This window comes from Chelmon rostratus, chromosome 4, assembly GCF_017976325.1.
Source record: "Chelmon rostratus isolate fCheRos1 chromosome 4, fCheRos1.pri, whole genome shotgun sequence".
NCBI classification, from domain to species: Eukaryota; Metazoa; Chordata; class Actinopteri; order Chaetodontiformes; family Chaetodontidae; genus Chelmon; species Chelmon rostratus.
Genome location: NC_055661.1, coordinates 24,198,025 through 24,218,077, shown reverse-complemented (window position 1 = coordinate 24,218,077; position 20,053 = coordinate 24,198,025).

Genomic DNA, 20,053 nt, shown 5'->3' with positions numbered 1-20,053 from the left:
ACTAAAATCCCGATGCACCAGCAGCAGCAGCAGCGGCAGCGATAGATAATTCATTGCAGTGAATCCACAGGCTCCTCTAAGGTCCAACAGCACCAACTACCACACACCGACGGGAAAGTGCACACTTTGTGGAGCCCGCGCACGGCGGCGCCGGGACGCCACCCGCCGCTCCTGCCGCATCCGTTCGCGCTGTTTGCGTTGGCGCACTTACCTTTGCACTACAGCTAAAATGAGCACAGTTAGTTCCCATTTTGTGAAAAGGCTTTAGAATCCATTCATCCCTGGTTTATTCAGACATCCACAGTGTGTTGCAGCAGGGAGAGTAATCCAGTTTTCCATCCCGGGGAGAGCGCTTGCAAGCTTCGTTACATCTTTTTCCACAATCCTCCCAAAACTATGCCAGGCTTCTTTCAGCGCGTTTTTTTTTTTCTTTCTCCCCCTCCTCGCTCCTCTGCCCCCTCTCCTTTCCTCTCCCTCTCTCTCCCTCTCTGAGGTTGCCTGGTTACCTCTTTCTGTAGGCTGGTTCAGACCGCCGGCCGGCAGCCAATCACGAGGCTGGGTTGCGCTTAACCCCTCCGCTGCTGAACTGTCCTGATTTCTCCAGCTTTCAAGGAGTGGGAGTGGAAGGGGGGGTTAGGAGGAGGAGGAGAAGGAGAAGAAAAGCATTGGGTGATGGTGAAGGATTTAAAAAAATGTATATTAACAAAATTCTAATGAGGGAAAAAAAGATGAAAGGAGACCGGGGGGAGGAGGGGCTGATGGGTTAATTTAGGTTTGAAATCTAAAGTTGTGGAAGAAACGTCATCACTGTTAGTTGTAGTTAAGAGGCCGTTCAGGGATGAGTGTACTGTCCAAAGTTCACCGTCGTCACACTCTTCTCCCACACACTCACAGCAATGCTGCCAAAACACACACATTCACGAACGCACGCAAGCAGCCGTCAATGCTGCAGAAGTCATCCACTCATTCAGCACAGACTATTGATTGGTTAACCACCCGCAGTCAAGTCATGCAGACTAAATCATGTGTGTGTGTGTGAGTCATGGACTTGGCAAACTCGCCATGTTGTCTAACCTTCTTACTCAGAGCGGGAGCGCACTTTTTGGGAAAAAAGAAAGATGTTATAGTGCAGGCCTGAAGATGGAAACCGCTGCTTCCTGACTGATGTTTATTGATTAACCAGCTTAAGAGCGACTACAGAAGACATGAATACAGGAGGTTGATGCTCCTATGCTGATTTCACCGAAGCACAGCATTTCGCCGTTTCATGCCTTTCCTCCATTCTTCCTTAAGCCTCAACCTTGTGCAGCGTGCCCCCCTTTTAATCCACACCTCCTATGCCCCTGCACCTCCTCCTCCCGCTTTCTCCTCCACGTCCTCGCCTCAGATCATCCTCCTCTCCCAGATGTGTGCTGCTGTCAGTGGTTTGGAAGCCTCGGCGTGGACACAATTCCTCTGATCTCTGCAAAGACTGGAAGACACTCAGCAGTCTTCCAACTAAACCTCCTCTGCCACATTCAGACAAGGATGTTGACTCAGGTTTCAAAGTAGGGTGGGGTGGGATATGTCAAGCGGGCAGGTAAATCAGGGGTTATGATATATTTGCTTGCTGTAAACTGCCATCAGGAGCATTAAAAAGTAAATGTTTATTTATGTGCCAAAAAAGTCCTAATGTTTTCTTCAAAATCAGAAATCTGGAGCCTAAACAAAGTGAGATTTCCCCTTGAATTAAAACATCTAACCCTAACCAGACCCTAAGATTTGTTCAGACTGGCATTAGCATTGCATGAAAATAGGCAGCATCCTCAGTCACTTCAATGAGTCCATGCAGGCCACAGGCTCGATACAATGCAACATTATAAAACAGCACACTGCAGTGGGCCACAGAGTTACTGGCTAGATCAGACTACGTGAGTCTAGCCCGATTTAGAGACGATTTTGTCGTGGCCGATCGCAAACAACAATCGGGCGTCTTTATCCGTGTAGTGTGACATGCTAAACGACCTGTCGTGCAGCGTCAGGTGGGACCATGACTGACAACTGTCAGCCCGGCGAGTAGCTGGCTATGCGGTCATAACAGGTCCTGGTCCAGCTGCGGGAATATGCCCATCATTACTCCAGTAGACTGACCAGTCACACGACCGAGACATGGCAAGAGTTTATGGCACTGTGATCGTTGGATCTGACACAGCGACCATCGTCAAAGACATAAAAATCAGTGAGTCTGATCCCATGTTAGGGGTAACTAATTTTAAAAGCAGAGATTAAATGTACTGTACCTTCTTGCAACAAAGTAATATAACAGCTTGACTCTTAAGATTTCTGCAATTATTAAAGTTAGTATTTGAGTGGTACATCTTTGCCAATGCTAATTGTGCAGCATCTAGCCCTTTAATGATATTCACAACAAGGAATTAATATTTAAACACAATGTAGTTAAACGCAGCTGACATCAACGATCATAACAGCCTCCTCACGATGGTTAAAACTGTAGACCAGTGCAAAAATGACAGTTACCAATAAAAACCACCATGTTCAGAAAAACTGCTCAAACACTATTGTTACAAATGCTGCATTTTGGAATATTAAACAGCAATAAGCTACTCAGTCCAGCACAGCATGATGAGAAATGTGGGTCATCGCCACAGCACTAGCTTTAAAGGATAACTTTCGTTTTTTACAACCTGGACTTTATTTGTAGCATTAAATACGACCATATAGACACCCAGACAACTTTGGTGGCATTTGGAGTCGTTTTGAAGAAATTAGCCACAGAAGAGCGGCGCGTATATCCGTATAATGCGAGTAATTGGGGCACCCGTGCGTAGCCTCTATAAACGCATAATCTGCGGCGAAACTCGTTCATATTCCAATATTTTGTTATGATATGCTGGTGCTATTCCCCTCTGAGCCCGTGGTGGCATGTTATCAACATCCAGTGTCTCTAGACAACTACTTCTGACGTGGATGCCGTCATTTTCGAGCGCCGCGCACTGCGAGCAACCAGCCACAACACGGCTAACTCTGCGGCGGTCGGCTAGTTTAGCTGTAGTTCGCGACTGTTATTTTTCACAAAATGGATGAATATTTTTCCGACTCTGAGGTGGTGGACGATGACTTTGTTTACGATGGACGTCCTTACCGTTTGAGCCAGAGTGCACGGACGAGGAGCTTGTTGAAAGGAGGACGCGGAGGCAGAGAGAGGAACAGCTGGTCAAACAACAACAAACGGCTGCGCGTCCACAAGTAGACGGTAACTGGTGGTGTTCTTGTGGACAATGTTCATCGATCAAACGAAAGTTATCCTTTAAGCAAACTTTGTGCTCTGCGTTTGCACGGTGTGTGTGTGCGCGTGTAGATATTGCTCAGTGTGTTTTTATTGGGCATTGATTAGTGATGGGAATTCCATCTCTGGTTAGAGAGCCAGATCATTTGGCTCAGTTGGCAATAAGAAATGGGCAAGTAGAAAAAAACAGGCTTGAGAAAGCTAGTCGGCACTACTTGGTGAAAGTAATGCAAAAGTAGTGTCATTAGTAATGCATTACTTTACACAGACAGTAATACTGTGAAGTAACATCTTAATTTATATTTTGAAAGTAACCTGCAACACTGTTGGCCCATGAAACACGTTAAAACGCACATTCACATTCTTATTACCTGGTTATGCTTGTGAACTGACCGTCACCGTGATAACTTTCCACAGTTGTGAAGTCTTTTCTCGGAGAGTTATGCACCACTGTGAAACGCTCTGGTGTTAGAGGAGCTTTGAAACTCGTGGATCTGACACTAAATCCAACCATTGTGGATTGTATTACATCATCTCACCTGCACCTCGAGCGATGCAGCCCCCTTTTCTGGGCCATTTTCAGTCATTGTTGGTTAGATTTTCCAGTTAAACACAGAATAGAGTGCGTGCTATCGAAGCCTGGTGGCCAAAATTTAAGATTTCCTGAAAGCTGTTCGGGACATATCCATAACACCCAGATGTAAATCTACTCCTCTATTGAACCCTTATTTAAATCCTCATTTCTGCATCTCATCAACCTCACTCTCCCGCTCTGTTTTCCTTCCCAAGCATAGCTGTGGTTTACCTTCTCTATCTGTGCCGAGCCCTCCTGTCTATCTCCCTCCCACACTTCAGTATCTCTGGCCTTTTCTGCCGTATCTCCCTCCCTCAGTATCTGCCTCCCTCACTCACCTTCCTCCTCTCCATCTCACAGCCTCTGTCTGTCTGTCTCAGCTTGGCTGAACAGATAACTCCTGGATGCTCGTGTGGGCAAGCCAGCAGCTAGCTTCCCATCTCTCCTCTCGCTCCTATGTGACATACAGTGGAAACACAGCTGAGCAGTTGTAATATATAACCCTTTCTGCAGACCCACACGCGGATCTTTAAGGCAAAACAGATACGATCTCCGGTGAGAACGTGAAGGTCAGCTTCTTCGTACTGTTCACACGATTAGGATTCCTTTAATACACACATATGGAGAAAGGGAGAGAGGGAATGAAAGAAAAGATAGGGACAGACGGAGAGAAAGAATAGAAATACATTTGTATTATCAGCAAAATGGGTCAAACTCGTTAAAGGCAACAAAGGCTGCTCTCTAATTGCCTGAGCACAGCTCGGCACAGCTGAGCTACAGTGGTGGCAGTACAGTACAGTGGGACGATCTCTGGCTGTTGCTTCATCATCGGACATACAGTAAGCCCGATTAAAACCTTAAGCTATCATGTCACATGTTGACCAACAATCTTCAAACCGCGCATACATCAGATTTACGCTGAAAAGTACTCAAACGTGTTCAGAAGGATCAGGGGATCTCCGGATAGAGATTATGCCAACTCAGAGCTCAAACCGGAGGCTCAGCAGAGAACACAATGAGACCGGATTTGGGGATTTGGGGAGGGGCTCGAGATCTGACGCACGTGGTTATAGCTCAAACTTTTAAACAGGTGGAGCATCGACAAACACCAGGTCGTCTTCAGAGTACGAAGAGGCCGCGGCAGTAAAAACATTTCAAACGCCTGCTCCCAGCTAAGATGAATGAGCCTTTTTTTATTTGCTCCATATGTTACGGTCATGCTAAATATGTAAATCCAGCAGCGTTAAATCTTTTCAGCAGCACAACATATCAGGGTGGAAGCCCATTCATGCTTTGCATACATAATTCAACAAAATGATGTGCCTTCACGTTCACGTTAGGTTGATGTACGCCAACAAAAAACACGAGTCCTCCTATTGGTGAAATACTTTTTAACTGTTTTACACACCTGAAGCATATGGGCTGAATTAAAAAGATGAAGTCATCTCCTTTTCAGTGATGTTTTTATGATGTACGTACAATTCTATGCTGTGTGTGGCATTGGCTGGATGTACAAGAATGCTTAGGACCTGTCTATCCTATGAGACGCAGCTAGTAGCTGCAGGCAAATTAACATTTTCACGGCCTCCTCTTGCTCTGATGGTTGCTGCACCTCATTAAAAGCTTTAACTATTAACCGTTTGCTCCAGATCTCATCCCTCCATACTACGCTCAAATACGTCTGACTGTAGTCACATGACATTATTATGACATTAGTTTGACGCCTGTAAATGACAGAGTCTCCTCTGAAAAGGCGTCAATACGTCTGGAGGTGAATTTGAGAGACGCATCTAGACGGGAATGAGATTAGCTTTGACCCCAACGCGCAAACAAGTTCACGGTGACCTGTCTCACCCACAGTCTCCCACACCGCTCATTTAGCTACGAACACCAGGGTGTCGCCTGTGGATGCGCGAGTACGTCGCAAAGAGTGACTGAGCTAGAGAGGGAGGGAGGGCTGAGGCAGGTGGAACGGAGCTGTGGAGCTGGACCCCCACCCTCCGAAGACGGAATATCACAGCATAACCGCAGCTATCAAAGCATGCCACTCTTCAATAACTCAGATGTATCAGGATATCAAGTGCCTGACAGATGCGAAGGGAGTGAAAGAGCATGCGGAGATAAGGAGAGATGGTTTATGAGAGAGGAAATATATTGAATCTGAAAACTCTGTATGTACACAGACATGCAGAGGAGTTCTGAGCTGAGTTCTGACAATGTGACAGGCCATTCTTACTGCATTCTCACATGTAAATAAAGTGAGAGCGAGACAGAGAGGGAGAGACTCCTGAGGAGGATCGCAACTTAAATCTAGGTGACAGGTTGACGTGTGTGTACTTGGTTAAGGTAGAGGAGAGGGGAAGCTGGTGTGTACATGTGAGTGTGTGTGTGTGTGTGTGCTTTAACCCCGCAGGGGGTTAGATATAAAGATGTGCTGTTGAAATGTCACACATGTTTATGCTTTCATCAGGATGTGTAACTTTGAGGGCTTTTGCCTCTGGGAGGATCCATCATATTTCATCATATTTCATTAACACGTTTCGTGCATATGCACACACACACACACACACGCACACACACACACACATCACACAGTTTCCCCTTAGCGCAGAGGGGAAGTAAAGGGTATCTAATCCCACCTCAGTGTGAGCGCCGCGGTGAGATCTGTTGCCAGTCTGAACTCATTGTATTCTCTCAGCCCTGACACTCTGCACCACTCTGAATAGAAACCCAACTGGATCACACATGTCACTGCAGCGCTGGTTTTCCCTGCAAGTCTTTAAAAGATTACTTGTGTGACAGTTTATGATGATGTATTGATCCCCATCCAGCGGTTTTGCATAGACTATAATGAATAACAGTTGCAGAGCTTCTTGCAAGATGTGCCCATAGCAAGTGGTGGTGTGGCGCCAGTGTCTGCCAAAGACAACTGTTATTAAAAAATATGAGACAAAACAATCATATAAATACATTAATCTAAAGTAATCCTAAAGCATTTTGTGGATGTGTACATGTGTCATAATAGGAACATAATTTGCGTCTGAGAAGTAATTAAAGGAGCTTATTAGCAGAAAAAAAACTAACAGGGTCTTACTGGAGGTGACAGGAGGCAGCGGTGATAACGTTAGCACCAACATTAGCAACTGTTGATTTTCTTTTTTTTGCAAGAAAGAAATTGTCGACGAAACTCTAATTTTCTTCTCGTTTTTGTTTGGCAGCGTCAGTTTTGTGGATTTGCTTTACTTATCTATTTATTGTTTATTAATTTTGTGCTTTTGCAGGAGCCGGTGCAGTTACAAGAGGAAAACAGTCATTTACCACTGAAGGCAGTGACTCAATAATTAAGCATTTAATGTTGCAAAAGCAAATGTGTTTGTCTATGTAAAGCATTACATACAGATGAACATGTTGAATTATATTTTGTTGCTTGCAGGTCCCTTTGGCCAAACAGTTACCTACCCCTGTGCTCTACAGGACATAATTTACTACAACACAAACTGTGTGTCTATCCACCTGGGTTAGGGCTGTCTTTATGCCCATTTTCAATTTGCACATTAAAAAACCTGAGTGGAAACAGGAAAACTCCAAATAAAGTCTTTGTGTTTGGCTGAGGTGGAAAAGTTGGTGAATACATGAAAATAAAATGCGCCAAAGTGCAATGGAAACAAATTTAGACTCAGTGGTAGTGAATAAATCATGACGTGCATGAAGCATGTGACTTAAATGTCACTTGTTACTAAAGAGATGAAAAATGATGGGAAGGAAAGGACTGATGAGACAGCAACCTTCCTCAGATTAATACACAGAACAAACACAAACACCACATTTGCATCATATTTTCTACTGTTTGAGATCTGACATATCTTGCTGCATTCCCTTATTCGACACTTTAATGGCGCCCGAGTGCAGAAGCAGCACAGCCGCCGTTCATCTCGATTCCCCCAACTCCTAGCAGGCGCATTAACAGCGATGAATGAAAACGCACATTAGTTTGCATTGCCTTTTGCCAATTTTCTGGACATTCTGTTAAAATTTGCGCTACATTTGGGTAGAAACTAACTACTGCGAGGCATTTCCACAATCGAAGAACGGCATTGTGGAGAACAATCACCTGGTGCCGTCTTGAAGAACATAAACACTGACAGTATCTCTGGTGGTTGAGATGGGCTGCACACTTGATGCTGTGAGATCAATTAAGATACGTGTTTCGCAGCTGATTCTGTCGCCTCTGTACTCTGCCTGGCCATGAAACTTTGCTCCCATGATGAAGCTTGGAACATCCCCTCTCATCGACCTAGTCCCCATCCCTACCTCAGAGGAAGACCCACGATGTTTCTCATATTTTTCTCTATTCCCTGTTCATGAATTTTCTATCTATAAAGGTGTTACATATCATGTCAAACACACAATAGGGCACAAGACTGGATTGAGAGACCTGTAATATAACTACAGCCAGGTATTACCTTTTTTGTGCAAGAGCATCAATCATGCAACATGGAGTAAATTCAAACTTTAGACCTCTAATATTTGCAGAGACATTTATGCATCCTCCATCCCATTCAATGCACCCTATCATTTCGTAGATGTGAAAAAGACACGACACATTATGCATGCAAATCAAATACAAAAATCATGCATCAGTGTGAACTGAGGAGCTGATAAGAGGCTCTGCTGTACACTGCGCTCCCTCCCAGCTACCCTCTGCTCCACTGGACTGAGGAGTTATGATACTGACCCTGCTCGACCTCTGGTAAACTCTATGAATCACTCAACCTAAGTGGGGGGGTGGGAGGAGATGGGAGTGATGGCAGGACTGGGAGGAAGAGAAAGGGGAAAAGAGGGCAGAAGAGGTGGAACAAGTCAAGCTGACATACTTTCAGTGTATTCTCAATATTGTAAATAATGCAAGAAGGGCTGTTTCTCATTGATGTTGTCTTCATCCATTTTTAACTGGTTCGGTTACAGTTCAGTAGTACTCCAGTAGCTCTCCTGTGTGTGTGTGTGTGCCGGCCTGTATGTCTGGATATGTGCAGGTGGATGTGTCCAGGCATGTTTTTAATGTGATAAACTCACCTTTTGGCTGAGGTCAGGTTAACGGCTCACCGCTAATTGTTTGATTGCTGGAGGTAATTAGTGCTCACAAATCCACCTTCAAACAGACGTGGGTATTGAACTGTGCACTCGCTCTCTCGTGCTGCTTCCTTGGCAATGATTAGGAAAAAAAGTTGTGACTTTGCAGCTCCGTATGAAACTTACTTAAGTGTTTACATTCCAAAAAAATACTTAATTTAATTGCTTTGATAACAGCTACCAACTCAAAAGCCCACAGCCTGATAAAATCATCCCAATTACTGTCACAGTGCTGCTTTGGGATGTGTCTCTTCATGACTCTGCCAAGACTTTCTTGACTCTCTTGTTTGTCACATTTTCATGTTTGCAAACCAAGACTGAGCAGTAGATGTTGTTGGTTTTGGAGTGGATTTTCCCTTTAGGGCCGGGCAGCTGAATGCCCAAACACAAGGCTGAAAGCAAGGACGCAGCGGGAACTCCGGTCCTCGTCGTGCTCTCTGAGGCTTGACAATACAGCTAACTGCATTACATTAGTTCATATGGTCAGACACACTGTTGATGAAACCCTCTAACCTCCACCTCAGCCTCAACTCACAGCATGTGTGTGTGTGTCTGAGTGAAAGTGTGTTTCTGTGTCTATGTGTGTTCGGGTTGGTGAGTGAGGGCTGCCTGGGGCTCATTGCTCATCTCAGTGGGTATAAATAGAAAAAGAGAGGCAGGAATATAAGAGCATCATAGTGTGTCTGTGGGGCGTCTGTGGGGTGGAGAGGCTGTTCAGAGCTAAAGGAAAAAAACAAAAAAAAACAAAACTGATCTGACAGCGGGTGGATGGGCTGCAGGATTCAAAGCAAAACAAATGTTGAGTCTATTAAGCGAGGGTGGTTGGGCTAATTGAAGCCATATGAGATTATCTTGGCCTCTCAACACAACACCAAATCAAAGTATGGTTTAATCTGACAATGCAGAATTGATTTTTAAAAGCAGGGGCTGATATATAAATTAGCATTTTTTTTCATTAATGCAACAGGTTGAAAACAACACACTTGGAGCAGAGTTTGCAGCGCTCTTCTCTCGCTGCAGCCTCAGCGGCCCCCTGGTTTGTCTCGGCTTTGTCTCTCTGTGCATTTACTGAGGTTTTTATGTGATTAATGTGATGAGCAATAAGACGACTGCTGTGTATCTTTTGCAATCTATTCACTCTGTCACCATTTGCTCTGTGTACTGCTCGAAATCACCCTTTCACTATTCACACACTATGCCCATAAAGGCGCTAAATACTTTATAGTGAGCAGTAAATTGAGATTAATCATGGGCGTCACTGACAGATGTAGAGCTACACAAAGGTCATTTCTGCATCCATACATTAAGTTAAAGGTCCAGCATGTAGGATTTGGTGGCATCCAGCAGTGAGGCTGCAGATCGCAACCGGCTGAAGACCTGTCTGCTCACCCTCCCCCTCCAAGCGTGGCCTACTGATGGCACCCAGTGGAAACTGACGCAAACAAAAGGAGAACATGCCAACTCCACTCAGAGAGGCCCTTCCCCAGCTGGGAATCGAACCCAGGACCCTCTTGCTGTGAGGCCACAGTGCTAACCACTGCAAAAATGTAGCATGTTGAATATAGTGCACTATACAGTCAAGACACAGCCATACATGTAGTTTAACAGCAGCAGATTTAGCATAACAGCAGCTGTTCTCCAAGTTATGATGTGATATGACAGGGCGGCATTATTCAAAAGAAGGTGTGCTTAAAAAGGTGCACTGAGACTTGAATACATACCTGGACGTCACCACACCTGGTGTCCATATCACTGCTCCTCAAAGACGGAAAATGCACCTGGAGGAGGGAGAAACGGGGAGGGGGGGAGAGTCATAGCATTAAGAAGAAGCACTTGTCAGGTAGCCCATTAGAGTACCATTACAATACCAATCTCTGCTCCCCATCTTTCCCACAGTGTGTGTGTACGTGTGTGTGTGTGTAATTCTCTTTGTATGCCTCTAGTCACCAGCGGGGAGATGAGATCATTACCTGTGACTGCGAGGCTAATGTCACACACAGCCTCAAAACACACATAGGCACAGCGCGCGCACACACACACAGGGCCACACGCATGCACTGGCACAGGCAGACTAAAGAGGCTAATGTGACTCTGTCTCAGTAAGGCAGAGGGCTTGTCTCCATTTGGATAAGGCAGCCTGTTTTACAACCCGCTTCCAACGCCGGCAGACGGGAGAAACAAGAGCACAGAGAGACGAGGGAGAAATGACAGAAGGATGAATAGAAGGGCATCTAATTGGAGACATGGTGGGAGCGAGCAGCCATTTCTCGCTTTCTGGTGGAGGGAAAAAAAAGCCGAGCTGCACTGTACGGAGAAAAAGGTACATCTGCAGACATAATGTATGGCAGAGAATAAGCTTATTAGCAGTGGTGGGACTGTGAATGACAGATAAGGGGAGATGTAGAGAGGGATGATGGGAGGGGTGGAAATGGGTCAGAAGGTGGGGATGACTGGCCTGGACTCTAATTAACTTCTCCATCAGTCTTATGGCTCTTACTTCACATTACCATCACAATAGTACCACAACATGGCACTGTCTGGTGTGTGTGTGTGTGTGTGTGTGTGTGTGTGTGTGTGTGGACAGAAACATTGCTTCTCTGTCAGCGAACATACATTTGGTGTCATTTGGAGAAGTTGTGGCGGCTCTTCTAAGACTTACAAGTTTAAGCTAAGTCCAGTTCCTGTGTTGCTTTGCAAACTTGTCTCCCAAAAGGAATCAACCAATCAGCTTGTTCTGCACCCGCTGGGGCCACAAGCAGCATGGAGATTTTATAGGTCAGCAAGTCAGCTTCACAGCCTGCCTGTGCTGGCTGAGCCATAAGACCGGCCTCAATGCACATCTGCACACACGTCTATGCGTATCTTCACAGAAGCATAATTACAACATAATATAGGCAGCAAAGTGTGTGTGAGTGTGTATGTATGTGTGGTCTGGGGGGGTGTTCTAGTCTAATATTATAGAAGCTTATCAGGAGTGTCCATTTCTTTGTGAATCTGAATTATTGTAATAGACACCATTAATACACCATGACCTCACAGCAGGCTTATTAAAGGCTCCAATTATGAACAATAATAACATTCCAGTTGTATTATCATGTGATATGAAATCTGTCTGCTCTCTCCTCCTATATATGCGTTTCCTTTATGCGCCTGTTTCCAGAAGGGAGACTTTAATGTATAGACTGCAAACACCGCCTAGTTCCTCACTGCTGTGTTTCATGAGCAAAAAAAAAAAGCATTTCTTGTTCCGTACAGCATGAAAATAAAACTAGAGGTGCACTCTGTGTTTATTCTTGCGCTGCTTAGATGCACAACAACAAACGGCGTCTGCACACATTTCACCCCCCACGCTCAGCTACGTATGGTAATGCTGCCGCTGCCTCTCTCCTCCTCCAGTTATCTCCTGTTGTCTCTCTTTAATTGCATCTTTCAATCTCATTTTGTTTTCAATGTCAATTACTCAAGTGTCACATTAGCACTACTGGTAAGCACAAACAGTAGTAACAGCGCAATTTGCGAAACGTGCGATCTCACCCACTCGCTTTCACACAGCCTCTCTCTCTTGGCCCCTCTCTCACCTCTCAAACATGCACAAGCGCTACTGTTTGTGTCCCTCTGATAATCATGTTGCAATCATGTGAAAAAGCGCAGGAATATTAAATATTAACTGCACATTCATTCGAGGGAAGCAGAATATGGGATGAATTAATCATGGCGTACCAGGCTGTCTAGATTCTTACGCTTTATCCTTATCTGTCTTCTGCTGTGAGGATGCTTCGCAGGAAATTAACAGGGGGCAATGAGGAACCTGTGTGTGTGCTGTATGTGTATTATGTGTGTGTCAGAGTGCAATGCAATCCGCCCTGTCAGTAAACGCCACATGCTACCACTCATTCATTCCACAAACGCCTCTTTGACAGAAAACACATTAATTTGAAGGAGCACTGCACCGTTTTCTTTTTTTTTTTTTAATGTCACAGTCAATTTGCTAGTCTTGGGCGATACTGCTGAGCCGGTGAAAACAGTTGAACAGCGTCTTCTGTTTGGGAAGGAGCTTTTTTAAACGCCTGAGAGAACGACCCTGAAGAAGTCACAGCAGGGTTAGCTTTGGGCTCGGTGACGGAAAGGTCTGACAAAAAGATGCCGCAGAGTTGCATTATGGGAAGAGTAGGACTGCATTTTAAGAGCAGTCTAATCTGTCTCATAGAAAACCTCAAACTTTATGAAGTTTGGTGTTTCGTAGCGATAAAAGTTTATCCAAAACTGCCAAAATAGCAGTAAGAGGAGACTCTGAGTCTCTTTTAAAGACCAGCACTACTTTGCTTTAGGACTGATTCTCTCGTCATCTCTCTGTTGCATCTATCTCTCCATCTCTCATGCTTGATGGCCCCCCTGCATGCTCCTAATAACCCATGATGAGTCCTCCACACTTGAGCACCCTCCCATCAGACACCCACTGAGACTCACACACACACACACACACACACACACACACGCACGCACACGCACACTACCCCCTCTGTGCTGGACATAGAGGGGTGTGCATGATGACAGCCATCAGAAGGGCAATTAATGGACCCGTCCCCTGGCTACAATACAACAGAGAGAAGAAGCAGAAAAACAACATTAGCCAATATGGCTGGATCCTAACGGTATAATTAGCCTAGCGCACTGCTCCCCCACTTGGACAAGAAAACCCAAAAGCACAGCCAGCAGTGACGCAAAGAAGCGGCGAAGGAGTGGGACCAGGGAGAGATGAAGTGGCGAGACAAGTGGAATATGAGGGAGGACAGGAAAACACACACAATTCAAAGATGAGATAAGGATTCTGAAAATACAGTACAGGGACGAATACACAAACAGCCCTGTAGTGATAAGTAGCCCAAATCTGGCTCTGTTTTACACTCAAAGAGGGAGAGATCAGGAGTGGAGGGAGTACCGGAGCCAAGCAAGCACGGGGGAGAGTGATGGAGGTAAGACAGAGAGCTGAGAGGGATGCATAAAGGAGAGGTGGATGAAAGGAGGGAGAGGAGAGCGGTGGAGACACAGGGCCATGCTCGCAGCATACTGATGCTCCTGTAAGACATGCAGTCAGCGTGGCCTCGGCTAAGCAGCCAAGCATGTGCTGCTGCAGAGGGCTGGGCTGCCTCACAATCGTGTATGTGTGTGCACTTTCCATGTGTGCACACTTGTTGATTATAATGTTGTGTGAAAATATTGCAGCGAGGGAAAGACGTGATTATAGAAGAACATGGCCTTTATATGGGCGCACGTGTGTGTGCGTCTGAGTTTGTGTGTAAATGTGTGTTTGCATGTGCTGCAGTGGGCGACCGGGTTGTTCATTATGCTGCGTGTGTCTCCTCCTGCAAAGCCTCTGTTATCACAACATGGAGCCCCGGCAGCTCCGGCGCTCGCTCTGCTACCATACCTCAGTCCCGTGGGAGCTCCTATAGCATATTCCGCCCCTCAAGGACAGTATAACAGAAACACAGAGCACCATGACCAGCCGCTAACAGCTCAACTCACGAACCCCCTCTGATTAACATGAGGAAGAAGGTCTTCCTGAATGGTAAAGTAGTCAGAAAGTGAAGTTCTAATTAATTGTATGTACTTTGTTTTACATGGAAAGAAAGCAGGAAAGACTGCAAATACGTAAAGGGAGAAAGGGAAGAAGCTCCTGTTTAAAGCAGTGTTGACAAAAACTGCGATGAAATACGTTCAACCTCTTTTTTCCATGACCACGACGAGGCGACTGCGATGTCATTAAACATGAACTGTGACTATATCAACGCGCAATATCGCTGACGAAAAAAAGACAAAACTAAATGTGGTTTAAAAAATAAAAAAACTTTCCCAAAATCTCTCATTATTTTCATTGAAATAAGGAGACAAAACATTACGGTCTGTTGTGTTTCCTGTGTCGTATCAGCTCTACACCAGCAGCATGCAGTGAGCGGTCGGGACTCGGAGGAACATCAATTGTTTTACAGGAAGCAAGTTAAAGTTAACAATGACAATAACAGGGAATGGGGGGGGGGGGGGGGGGGGGGGGGGGGGGGGGGGGGGGGGGGGGGGGGAGACGAGGTGATATTTGGCCCCATTTTCATTTTGGTTTCAAAATGTTTTATTGTCTGTGCACTCTCACTGGTTTACAATAGTGCTAAAGAGAGAACTGGGCCCAAGGCCAGCTGTTGAATTGTGTCGGTTCGAAATAAATCTCCAAATCAGAACATGTTGCATGTCTGGATGTGTTCCTTAAATTGATACCATCAGACCAATAGTCCGGACATTTTCTGCAGAGCTGCATTTTTCATCATTCAACCTGTGTTTTTCATCGGATACTGATAAGAGAAAATCTTATGTGAAGTAAAATTGACTAAAATGACAAAGTTTTGGCTCGACTAGATTGATTTAAATGTTCAACATAATCTGATCACTAAAACTGGGCTAAAATGACACTAAAATTCCTTTTTTTTTAGTTTTTTAGTCAACTAAAACTTAAAAAAACAGGATGAGTTTGACTAAACATGATAAAGGATTGTAATTCTCAGCAAAATGACAGGAATTGTCTCACATATTATTTGAATGGCGCCTTACTGTAAAGTATAACCAGAAGACTGCCTGTATAATCACCCTTTATTCCGGCTCTATTTGACTCTGTCCAGCAGACAACAGGGGTCCTGCTCTTCCTTCATGTCTCCCCCAATCCCTCATCTTCAGCCGTCCCTCAGAAAGAGATCCAGAAACTGATTTCATTCATTAGCAGAGACGAGAACAGCTTGCAGGGGGTGCAAAAGGTGGATTTTTCTGTGTTTCTTAGTGTGCCACGTTGTGAAAAATGAGAGGAAAATTAAAAAAAGAGACGCTAAAACCCTCAGCAATGTTCTCCTCCATCTTTAATGAAAGAGAATGAGAGGAGCTGTCGCTTTCTGTCTCCCACAGCTCCACCACAACCTGATTACTGTCTGATGATGATGGCACTGCTTCCTGACATCTAATTGAAATAATTGTGTGTAATCACTTTAAAAGACTGGCAGGAGACACGCGAGCGATGAGAAGTAGTTAAGAAAGGCAACGGCATTTTAATTGAATCTTGCCAGATGCATCTGATTCCATCAAACAAGTCTAAAAGCACCAGGAGACAGGCAGAGACACAGCGGTGGCACAGTTCAATTGAGAGATGAATAGTGGGGTAATGGGTTTAGGGGCTGTGAAAGAGGGAAGGGTTTAGGTGGATATGCTTCAACCATTCTCTCATACTCGCACACTTTATCCCACATAATCTGGAAGAAATCTTCAGAGTGCCACGCTGTATCCAGGTTGACTTCCCCTGAAACTGATCTTTAATACAGTATTGCACACAAACAACCCAAGTGAGGATTTTCCACCATTATTGCCGTTAGTCTAAAAAAAAAAAAAACACCTTTTCTGGCGCGGCAGCACAAGGAAAGGACACCTTGTGGGTTTCGCTGGGATGGATTCTTGACTAAAATGCTGTCCAGACCTCCACGCGCAGCCGTTGCTGATTCTCTGGCCCTGTGCACCACGGGGCCACTCTGTGGGTTTCTGAAGGCCCATATCACACGGAGAGGCCGGGCTGGGGAGAGCCTGTCCACAGCCATTTCCCTACTCTTTAATCTCGGCGGCTGGCTGGAGAGAACAGCGCTGCACATTCCATTAATGTAAAGTGGAGCTTGAAGGCCCGTAATTTATTGGCTCTGCAGGCTCGCCTCCCCTCATCTCACTCATACTGGCTCCTGGCCACCAAATACTCCCCCTGATACCTGCCGACATGCAGCACCCTGTGCTCAGCGGTTTACGCTATTTCGCTTTCTTTCCCCCCTTTACCTCTCCCGCTATTCTCCTCTCTCTATTTACTTTTCTTTGCTTCTCCGTGTCCACTCTTCCTTCACGCCTTTTTTCCTCGAGCTCTCTCAATAGTCCTCTTGCTTTAGCGATTGTGCATGCATACAGATATTCCCTAACCCAATTTTACCTGAAATTATCACAGTATTTCATCCTAGTTGCTTTCAAAGCTTCTGCTATGAAAGGAGCAAAGGATGCCGTGAGGATCCAGGCTCCTGAGGCCTTTGCATCACTGACTTAATGGACAGTTTAATTACTACCAATATGACACAGTTGCAGAGCCACAGAAGCAACTGCAGGAGAACGAAGCAGCTCCTGCTGAGAGGGACAGAAAAATCAGATTTTCTCTGTTGACCCACCTCTGAATCTGTTTCCCCTCCTCTCGTCACACTGAGAAGTGGAATGACTGTGATGTGATGCACCATAACAGAAATGCAATGGGTCACATATGCCTCCCTTATGATCCACCATAAAGGTGCCAGTGTAATTGGAGGTAAGTCTGAACAGTAGTTATACTCAGTAAAGACAGCTACACGACAGCACGACTGGACATCCTGGTGCTTCAGGGGAAAACACACTCGCCCATCACCACATAGACATGCGTTAAACACCCAGCAGCGCCGCTTCTGGCTTGACTGAGCTCTCTCTCATCTGTGGGTGGGAAGCTCTTCAAGGATCATGCTATTGTTGCAGCACTACTACATTTTTACAGTCTCCTACTGCTTTTACCCTCCCCAGACCTGGAGCATTGCAGAAACAGAGTTACACCAATACGTGATAGTTGGTAGGAACAGAAGACAGTAACGAAACTCCCGGCAGGAAAACACAGTTTTCCTTGACCTCCGAGACAGTCAGCACAAATGTTGAGACTAACAGGTGCGGTAAAATATGGTTTGCACGATGCAACAGTGACAAACTTTATCAAAGACAGTCAGTCCATCACTTTCTCTGTGATGAACTTCATGTTCCAGGACCTCCCTCACTCCATGCTGTACAACCCCTGGATCAGATCCCTGCAGTTACAACTCAAATCGACACTCCTGCACATGTACTCTAATTTAAAGTGTTGTGTTGTGCAAAATGTCTCCTGTATGTATTGTAATACTTTAGAATTAGGATTTAATTAGGGAAATGTACAGTGTAATTAAAGACGCAACTTTTATGAATGAAAAAAAAAACAATATATTGATACCAAGTTCATTAATCTCTGTGGGATAGTTAATTAAGGCATTTCAGTAACGCTGTTAGCAGAATTATGCATGATTTCATTCATTCGTTGGATTTTTTCCATTCGCGCCTGTGGCTGCAGTAAATTGATCGTACTTGGGTTTACCTGTAATGTGTTTGGTATCATTTTACCCGGCTGAATTCAGCAGTGCTCCACAAACAATGAGTGCTACGATTTGAGTGTGATACCTCCACTGTCTGCCACAGGTCAGCTCCTGCAGTCCGGTCCTTAAACCACGGTTACTGCACACACACTGACCACAATTTATTATTATCACGTATTCAGCTCTGTTTCTAATTGAACGCTCACCACAAGAGTATTTGGTCAGTAATCCTGAAATCACTTCTCTTTCTTTCAAATACAAACTAATTTCTCATTTATAGCATTTTTTTAAATCAATTTAATCAATTTGTGGTGTCGCTTAGCTGCAGCTGTAGTTTGCTTAACCCACATTTGGTTTATTAAACTAAAGATCTGCGCTACACTGCTCTTCTATGACCAATGATGATGATAGGTGCTTTCTTGTCTTTTTTTTAAATAAATAAATGGGGGTTATTATTTCTGCCTCTACACAGTAATAATAGGAGCACACAATAAAAGTAGTATCTCTCTTATCTCACCACTGAGCCCCCCAACCCCCAATCTGATACTCCATTAAGAATCATTAAATCAGTAGATTGGTCATATTGGAGTTATATCTAGTACATTTCCCAACAAATCACACCTACTTCAGCCAAACCGATAGCTACATGAATAAGAAAGTAAATAAATGAGAGTTTTTATGAGCAAAACACAAGAAAGAATAAGAGACTGCAATAAAACCAAGAGTGAATAAGTTTAGTTACACATACAGATGAAATCAAAACGTAAAATAAATTCACAAAAGCCCCTGGTGGTTATGTGTGTGTGTGCAGCGTGTAGTGGAAGAGTGGAATTGAATTATAGAAGGTGAACAGCCGAGCTGGGACTTGTTAGAGCTGGTAAAGAGGTTTTAAAGGCACAATAACAAGAGAAGGTAGGCAGGGAAAGAACAAACAACCCGACTGAAGGATAAAACAAATCAGAAGATACAGTGGGAGCTGCGCACTGTAGGTTAAAGGCCTCTAATTACGGCGGCGATGAATTAAACATCGTGCGTCTCCTCACATTTCCGTTGTTCGAATGCATGTGAAAAAGTAGCTCCGCTCTGTCTCTTAACACCACAATTTGTAGACTCGCTAAGTGATGTGGTTAAATGAAAAACGAAATTGAATACAGAATTAGTGGGGCTATCAAGTAAGCAAGCAGTGCAATATTTATGAGCTGATTAAACTGTGTATGCGGTCAGAGAGGAGCTGTGAGAGGGCCACAACTGGCCAGTGGGCTGCCTCTTACTTATTCATGCTAGGGGCTAGACGTCTCTCTCTGTAAATTATTTAGACCTTTCCTTTGTGTGTGTGTGTGTGTGTTTGAGAGGAGTGTGTGAGTGAATTATTAAGGTTATGTGTATACAGCCACAGTCGGGATCCTCTTTAGAGGGGTCACTGGCCATGCTGTTGAAATAACATTATTATATTGCGACTTTGCGCTCCACGTGCACGTTTGTGTAAATCCATCAGGGAGAGGGGCCTCTCCATTTAGTGAATGGATCCTTGGGGATGGACTGTGGACAAAAAGGCCCGACTGTTACTGAGATAAAGACGGCGTGATGCTGCAATGGACGGGGCGGAGAAGAAAAGAAAGGAGGGGGGGGAAAAAAGGAATTTCTGATGATTTTCTTACTATGACACACTTTCCCTTTTGCTTTATTTCCACCTCACAGGGGAATGAGTGCATGATGGAAATGCCTTTTCATTATGAGTGAATTGTCGGGACTGACCGCGGGGGTCCTGAGAGAGGTGCCTGAGCATTTTGACGGGTTAACATGTGAAATAGCTATGCTAATCACTATGCTAATTGCGTTCCTGAACGCATGTTAGCACAATGTGAG